The sequence below is a fragment of the Alligator mississippiensis genome, chromosome 1, assembly GCF_030867095.1.
Source record: "Alligator mississippiensis isolate rAllMis1 chromosome 1, rAllMis1, whole genome shotgun sequence".
Taxonomy (NCBI): domain Eukaryota; kingdom Metazoa; phylum Chordata; order Crocodylia; family Alligatoridae; genus Alligator; species Alligator mississippiensis.
Genome location: NC_081824.1, coordinates 12,944,036 through 12,951,741, shown reverse-complemented (window position 1 = coordinate 12,951,741; position 7,706 = coordinate 12,944,036).

The window sequence follows — 7,706 nt, the reverse complement described above, 5'->3', positions numbered from 1 at the left end:
GCCCGTCTCACTGTTTTTCTTTGTGCTTTATTCTCCTTTTGTCTATCTCCTACTCTCTCTGCTCTTGCTACTCATAAAATGTTCCCGTCTCCCCCCTCTCTTTGGTCTGTTTCCCAGTCTGTGTTTTGATAGTGAATGCATATATTATTTCACAAACAGACCATGTGCTTAGGCAGCTCGTGCCAAGATGAGCCCAATTTCTATTGGAAACTTAATCATATATCAGAGAGAGAGAGAGCAGCACAAAAGTTTATTATTAATAGTAACTCTTAATATTTGGCAGCGCATGTTCGAAATCCTTGGACGCCAGGAATGTGTAATTCGTTGTGACAGACTCAAACCAGCCCACTCTCCGAAACCAAGTTACAGCACATTGCAGGATACCTAGTCTGAGGGCACACCCTGCGCATCTCAAGGGACTGGTTTTGGTTCCAAGATTCTAACTAAAAAAAGAGGCGGAGAGAGATACTTCCTGTTTGCAATAGTTTTGTAGCCGTTTCTTATCAGAAGAAGAACAGAGAAATGTCAGCTCCTTAGGTTTCTTGTTTCAGGATCCCTTGAGAAGCTACCAATTCAACCGAATGGTATGAGCTCGACAGAAAAAAAAAATCCCACATTGACTTTATTCATTACAAAAAAACAGAATGAAAGAAAACAGGAAACTGAATAGAAAAAGGGGAAAGATTGCAAAAGGGAAAAAAAAATCACGGGGGATGGAGGGGGAGGTTTCCTTGGTAGCTATTCCAGCAACCAAAAAGGGGCTGAACTTTTTCTCTCTCTCTTAACCACTCTTAAAAATTAATGCTTATCAGGTATACATACTGGTAATACTGCTATATTGTGTTGTCTTACAATATCTAGGTCTGCTATATAAATAATGGTACCTTTGGCCAACCATACTGTGAGGACCACAACACATCTGCTGGCTCCCTACTAAGTGGAGTGACCTCTGCACTGGACTGCACTTCCTCCACCCCCTTTTGTGTAAGTTATTCACTAGAAAGTATCAAAGATACAACATGAAAGCACACCCATGCAAGATCATTTATCTTTTGTCTTCCATCATACAGTCAGTTTAAAGGCTTATATAATCATTTGAAGCGGAGGGGAAGTAAGACTTTTTTCCTTGGATATTAATTCAGTCGGGGAACTAATGCCTTAACAAATGAAAAAATGGGGAAAGAGATGACATCCAGAGTCTTTCCCTCCTGAGCCATCATCTCTCATTCTTATCCAGCTCTGTAATGCCTGAACTCCCCTACTAATTTGTGCATGTTTATTTGGTCTATGTGAAATAAATTGCTGTTAACAACATTGTTCCTAATATGTAGAGGGCCCTTCAGAGAAATGTTGAGTGACTTAAGTGTATCCAGCCCTCTGCAAGGGAGCGAAAAACATACTGCTCATAAGAGAGGACTCTCCTTTTGAATCCAGCCTGTGCTAAGCAAAGGTGATCTCGTTTTGCCCAACGCCCTTGTGTGAATGAAATGATATGGTTCCTTACCTGCCTTTGGGGCAGCCTCGCTACTTGGAAACTGTTTGTTTGAAAGCCAATCAGGACTCGTAGTAGAGATGATATCTTTTATTAGACCAACAAGATTTTTGCAAAAAACAATTCTTTCATTGCAAATTGTTTCAAAGCCAAGAGCTTGTTAGATTGGGAGAAGCTAGAGCAATTTTTTCTGTGTAATAGCTCCTCTTTATAACTTCCATTTGAAAAGTCCTCCCCTTTCCTATGCATGATTTCAATAGTTGCTGTGTTTGTTATATGAGTAAAGGCACCTCTTTAGGGTATGGTCTTGCTGAGAGCAGTTCCTTCCTCCCAAAGGGAAACATCTGCTTGTAGGCTCTGTTTAATGGGGACATTTTTTACCTCCGTGGCAGAAGTGGGTATGTGCCTGGAATAAACACATCGGTCTCAATAGCAAGTTCACCCACTGGAAACAGGCAGCAATGGGAGTAATTTTCAACTGCCTCCCACCTGGTGGGATTACTTACACCTGCACAAGATGGCTGTAAAAAGCCTACCAAATCATTCACTTAGCTCAGGCTTAAATGGCTACACCACATGCAAGTGTGATCATCACTTTTTGGCCAATTGAACTACTGACTTCCAGAGCTAGCAGCTGAATTGCTTGAGCTAAATCTTTACACCTGTGTGCTATAAGAACTGGACCACACCTACCCACTGATGCATTTCACAGGGTAATGGGAAATTAGGCCTTGTAAGAGAGGATTCTGGGATTTATTTTTGTTTTCTTAAATAAAAAGCAGGAGTTTTACCTGCCTCTTTCACTCCCAGCCTTACTGCTGTGGGAGGGGCTCCTTGTCTCAATGGGATCTGGCTTCTGCTCCTATCTTTCAGTGCTGCAAGTTCTGGAGTTGCGTGCTGACTTTCTGTTTGTACCACATATAGGACAAATTCCTTAAAAAAAAATGCTTTATACTATAAAACCACCACCCCAAACTTGTGAGGTAGGCTTAGCAGAGAGGTACTGAACTGAAGGGGGAGAGTGGCTTGATTGAATTCTTGCTTTTTCCTCTAGACCAATACAGCTACAACCTGGATACCTAACCCAAATATATTCTTCCCAGGACAGGACTGAGGCATATGAGTGAGGCAAGATTAGGGAAGGTTGCCCCAGCATCCATGTGGTTTTAGGCTTGTGGATCAACAGAAGGTTTTTGTCTGCCAGTCAGAGCTACTTTTAATTCAAAATAGAGCCAGGATGTTTTAATAAGATCTAGCCCATGATTGGCTGAGTCACTGGAGAGACAAATCATTAAAAATAAATGCGTCGGTTCCTTTCCTGAGAAACAGCAATGGGCTGAAGAATTAAAAGGATGTGGTGTGTTTCTTTCCTTGCCAAAGGCGCTTGCAATCCAATGGAGAAGCAGACAATACAGCTACAGTTGCACTGAAAGGGGAACTGCCAGGCTGGAGGGAACTTCGCACCAGAGCTCCTCAAGGATAGGGCTTGTAATATTTAATATCTTCATCAATGATATCAGTCCCAAGCGTAGAAGCATGCCTATAAAAGTAGCTGATGATAAAAAATTGGGAGAAGGATTACAATAATATGCAGGGCTAACTAGATAACCTTGATGATTTTGGGTGACAGAAATGGGATGAAAATTGATAGCACACCGTTTAAAGTCATGCACTTAGGATTTTATAACAAAAAATTGTGCTCCAAGATGGCAGCTCATCAGTTGGAAATAACCGAAGAGCTGCGTTAGTTTATCACAGGATATCTAGGACTAGTAGCATGCAGCTGTGAGAAGAAGCAAATGCAACTCTAGGACACATCAGGCAAGGTGTTTCCAGCACAAAAAAAAAAAAAAGTCATTGTACAAGGCAATTTTGGTAGTCCATTTTCAAGAAAAGTGAATTCAAACTGGACAGCTGCAGAGAATAATTTCTCAGTGAGGGAAATCTGATGTGATCAGGCCTGTCTTACAGAAAGATTCCTGTTTGCTGTAGCACAAGGAAGGCCGGCCGGGAGAAGTATGGTTGTTCTCTAAAAACACATGAGGAAATCAATACCAGAGAAAGAGAGCCAATTTAAAGGACAGTGTTAACACAAGAACAAATGTGTGCAGGCTGACTATGACTAAATTTAGGTTGTAAATTTGAGGATGGTTTCTTACCATCAGAAGAATGAGCTTCTGGAACAGTTTTCTAGTTAGAGCAGGGTGAAAACCCACCTAGTTTTCAGATGAAACTCAATCAGTTTGTGAAAAGAATTAGCTGATGTGAAGCCTGGAGTAAGAGGGAATAGGATGCAATGACCTCACTGCTCCCTTCCCACCCTTTTTATTACTCTGTCATGAACAATACGTAGCAGGGAGGTTATAAGAAGAAACTGCCCTCCTGGCCAGTTCATACCACAATTGCACCTTCCTCCTGAAGCATCTGATATTACTCACTAGCAGAAGCAAGTTACTAAACTCCATGAGCAACTATTTCAGTCCACTCTGGCAGTTTTTGTATTGCTATGAGTTGGCAATGGCCCACAAATTGAGCTACTGTGATGGAGTCCATAATTAATGTCATATTTGCTCTACCATCAGTCTAGACACATTTGTCTAAACTATTGTTTTCAAAAAGAAATAAAAATATAAAGAATGTCAGTCACCAACATTCAGGGAGTGGAGGGTAAATAGAGCCTGACAGGGTCTTTTGCCTTTGATCATTTTTGCTACATTCCTAGTTGTCTTCTCTGAGGCTCAGACATAGATTTGTAGTAAGTGATTTCCACACATTTCTTTCATCTTCTTTGGCCTTAGCCTTGTGCTATGCTATGTGGCTTGCACAAGCAAAAATAATGTAAGTTTCTGCATCAGCCTAAATAAAAAGCCGCAGAATGCAGAGTTCAGGAGATTTGCCTTTGATATACTGTGCATTACTTCAGCAGATCACATCACTTCTCTTTAAATGTAGGTAGCCTCATCCACCCTGAGGACTTCCCAGTCGCACCCATCTTTAGACTATGCATGTGCTCAGTGATGGTTTCACCCCCCTCTTCCATCCCACAGGTAGCTAAATTTCATGCAGCACCTGACTTAAATTGTTCTGAATTGTTAATTGAATTTTTTTAGGATGGGAAGTGAAACATTAGCCATCCAGTTGCAACTGTTGTAGGATTTTAATTTTATAGAACGGTGTTACTGCAATCAAATATATAGGAAAACAGAGACTAATTTGAAGCTCCACTAGAGAAGATCATATTGTATATGAATGCCTAACACAGGAATTATTACCTACTGATCTCCCAATTGGCACATTATTATCTACCAATATTAAGTGTTTTTTGTTTTTTTTTTACTTCTCTTAGACAAGTCCCTGTGTGCTGAATGTCAGTGAATTTTTAGAACATAGTCATTTTGGCTTTCTTAGGATGTTTTTCTCAAATGAGCTTTGGTTTGTGTTTGTTTTAATGCTAGCTAATTTTCAGATCTAGAAGCGTTCTAATTTTGTGTAGTGAAGGGAAAGTTCAAAGAGGAACTCATTTAATGTCTGTGCATTACCTCTAGCACCACAAAGATCTTTTTAGCTTGGAGGCTAAATCTCTGTAGCTGCTTTCCATAACTGTAAAGAGCCAAATCAAGGATTATTCAGAGAGATGTGTAAATTCATAACTTTTAAACATGAAATACAACCATTGTGATCACCTAGCTTGACTTTCTGGGCCAGCCATAACTTCATTTGATTTGGTGTGCTGCTTAGAAAGTAATTTAACCCTACAATAGACTTAAAGTAATTGAGAATCCCCAATATTGTTTGGGAAACCAGTCCTAGATATTAACTCCTATTTATGCTAAAACTGTCCACCTTCAGTTTAATTTGTCCAGCTTCAGCTTCCTGTCATTGGATCTTCTTGCTAGTTAGCTTAAAGGTCCTTTAACCTTTGCTAGTTAGCTTAAAGCTCCTTCCATAGCAAAAACATCCCCTCTTTGTAGGCACCCAAGGTATAAATAAACATTGCATTTGTCCTGGGGAAAAACTTTTTATCTTGGGATCCTACAAATCTGCAAGTCCCTCTGAAATATGTAGGATAAAATATGCTTGTGCTTTTTCCTGGGACATGGCTGTATGTGTCTCTGAAGTTAATACAAGTCATTCCAGGGACAGCCTATCAAACTGTGGGCTTTCACAGGCCCCCTATTGGCAAAGGAGCAGCAATGCAGCTTGGAAGGGCTATGGGTGTAAATGGCTGTGCCACTCCTGTTTTGATCTGGGTCAAACCCCAGGACAATGAGACCCACAGCAAATGGAGTCCATGTACAGCTTCAGAGACCATGATTAAGTCATCTTTTAATTTTCTCACTGATAAGATGTAAACAGACCTAACCACGCCCTGTAATCCTTGTGGCCTTTCCTGCTCCCCACCCCAACCTTCCACAATTTTTCACCCTCCTTTTCAGAGAACTAGGTCCAGTATCTTAGTAATAGCCTCACCAATGCCTTTTGAAGGAATAAAACATTCTCCTGACTCTTATTCAATATTCTCCTGTTTACACACAGAGGAATCGCATTAGATTTTACAGCCACAACATTGCACTAAGAAATTACATTTAGATGACCTATCTACCTCGAACTTCAAGTTCTTTCCAAAGCCAATGCTCTCCAGGATACAGTGCCATGTTCAGCATGGATTCTACTTTTGATCTGATTTAGCTGTTTCAAAACACACCTTGTATATCATCCTAAAATAGAGCGGGAAAATGAAGCTGAGAAAGCATGGCTTTTGTGCTCCTATCTCTAATTCATCCATATGCTCAGGACACATACATCATGCTACTGTACATTAAGATGGATCATATATTCCACTTGCTCTAGTATCATCCTTTACTTCTATCTAGCTGAATGGGAGAGTGCTGCTTCAATACTAAAGGGGTAAGACATTTTCAAACATTTTTACCATTTGCTTCAAAAGGGGCAGAATATCTTTGACTGTTAAAGAGAGCTAAGTTAGGCCAGCACTGAACCGTTCTGGAAATCCTACCCTAAGAGGCCCATGAAAAACCTCTTCATTCTAACCATTAAGCTACATATTTCCACCCTGGTGGAGGGTGAAAGCCACAGATCATAGTATATCCTGATGTATTCTTTACAGCAAGAGGTTGTGGCTAGCCTGGCTCCTTGAATTTTATAAACTGTGTAGTCCCAATCCACTGGCTACTGTTCTCTATATTGAATTGTATTTTTTGGTATCAATAAACAGCTGCAAAGTCAAATTAGTACTGTTTACTGTCAAATTATCATGGAAAGTGATACTTTCTGCTCTTTGTTTATAGCTCCTGCACAGCCTGCCCTGGCAGGGAGTGACTAAATGAGAACGGACAGCTCCCAATGGTAGATGCTCTTTTAGATCAAACAGAAGGAAAATTTTGTTTGTCTTATAAAATAAACAGTATCTTTTCAGGTTCATATGCTCAGAATAACAGCTATTCCATTTCACCAGCTGTTTTTTATTTCACTACTAATTTGTATGTCTCATTCCATACCCGACTCGTGGGCCATTGTTTCCTTGCTGATGTTGATTTAGGGAAAGAGAGACAGTGGTGTGTGTGTGTGCGCGCGCACACGTGTGCGCACACGCATGTGTGTGTGAGTGTGCACACATAAGACTAGTGGGGGGATGTTTAAGTGCTCGGTAGGGTGGTGTATACTCATCAGTCTGCGGTATACCAAACTTCTGAAGACATTCCCTCACTTTTCAACACTGTCTCAGCTCCATTTGTGCGGGCTGCACAGAAGATAGATCCCATAAATATGTTTGTGACATCTATGCAATGCTAGCTGGCACCATGGTCAGGACGGTTTTTCTCAATGTGCTTAGGGTTGCAGCCCAAGATACCAACCTTTTTTTTTTTTTTTTTTTGCCCGGGCCTATTTTTTACTTGAAATTTCTAAAAATCTAAATTTTACCACTTTCCTTAGAAAACTAAAGGGACCGATCTGAACAGAAAGCACAGTTTTTTGCCATTTATTTGGCTTCACTTTTGGGGATGGCCAGGGACCTGAGCACTTGTAGGAGCAATGTTTCCTTCTTCCTTCATTCAGCCTTTTATGTCAGGCATGTCTTCTTTATCTTGGAGCCTTATGCTCCCTGCTTTCCACTCTCTCCTCATTAAACTCTCTTATACTCGCTCCTTTTGCAAGGCCCGCACATTCTGACTTTCGACCAGTAAAAGCTGTC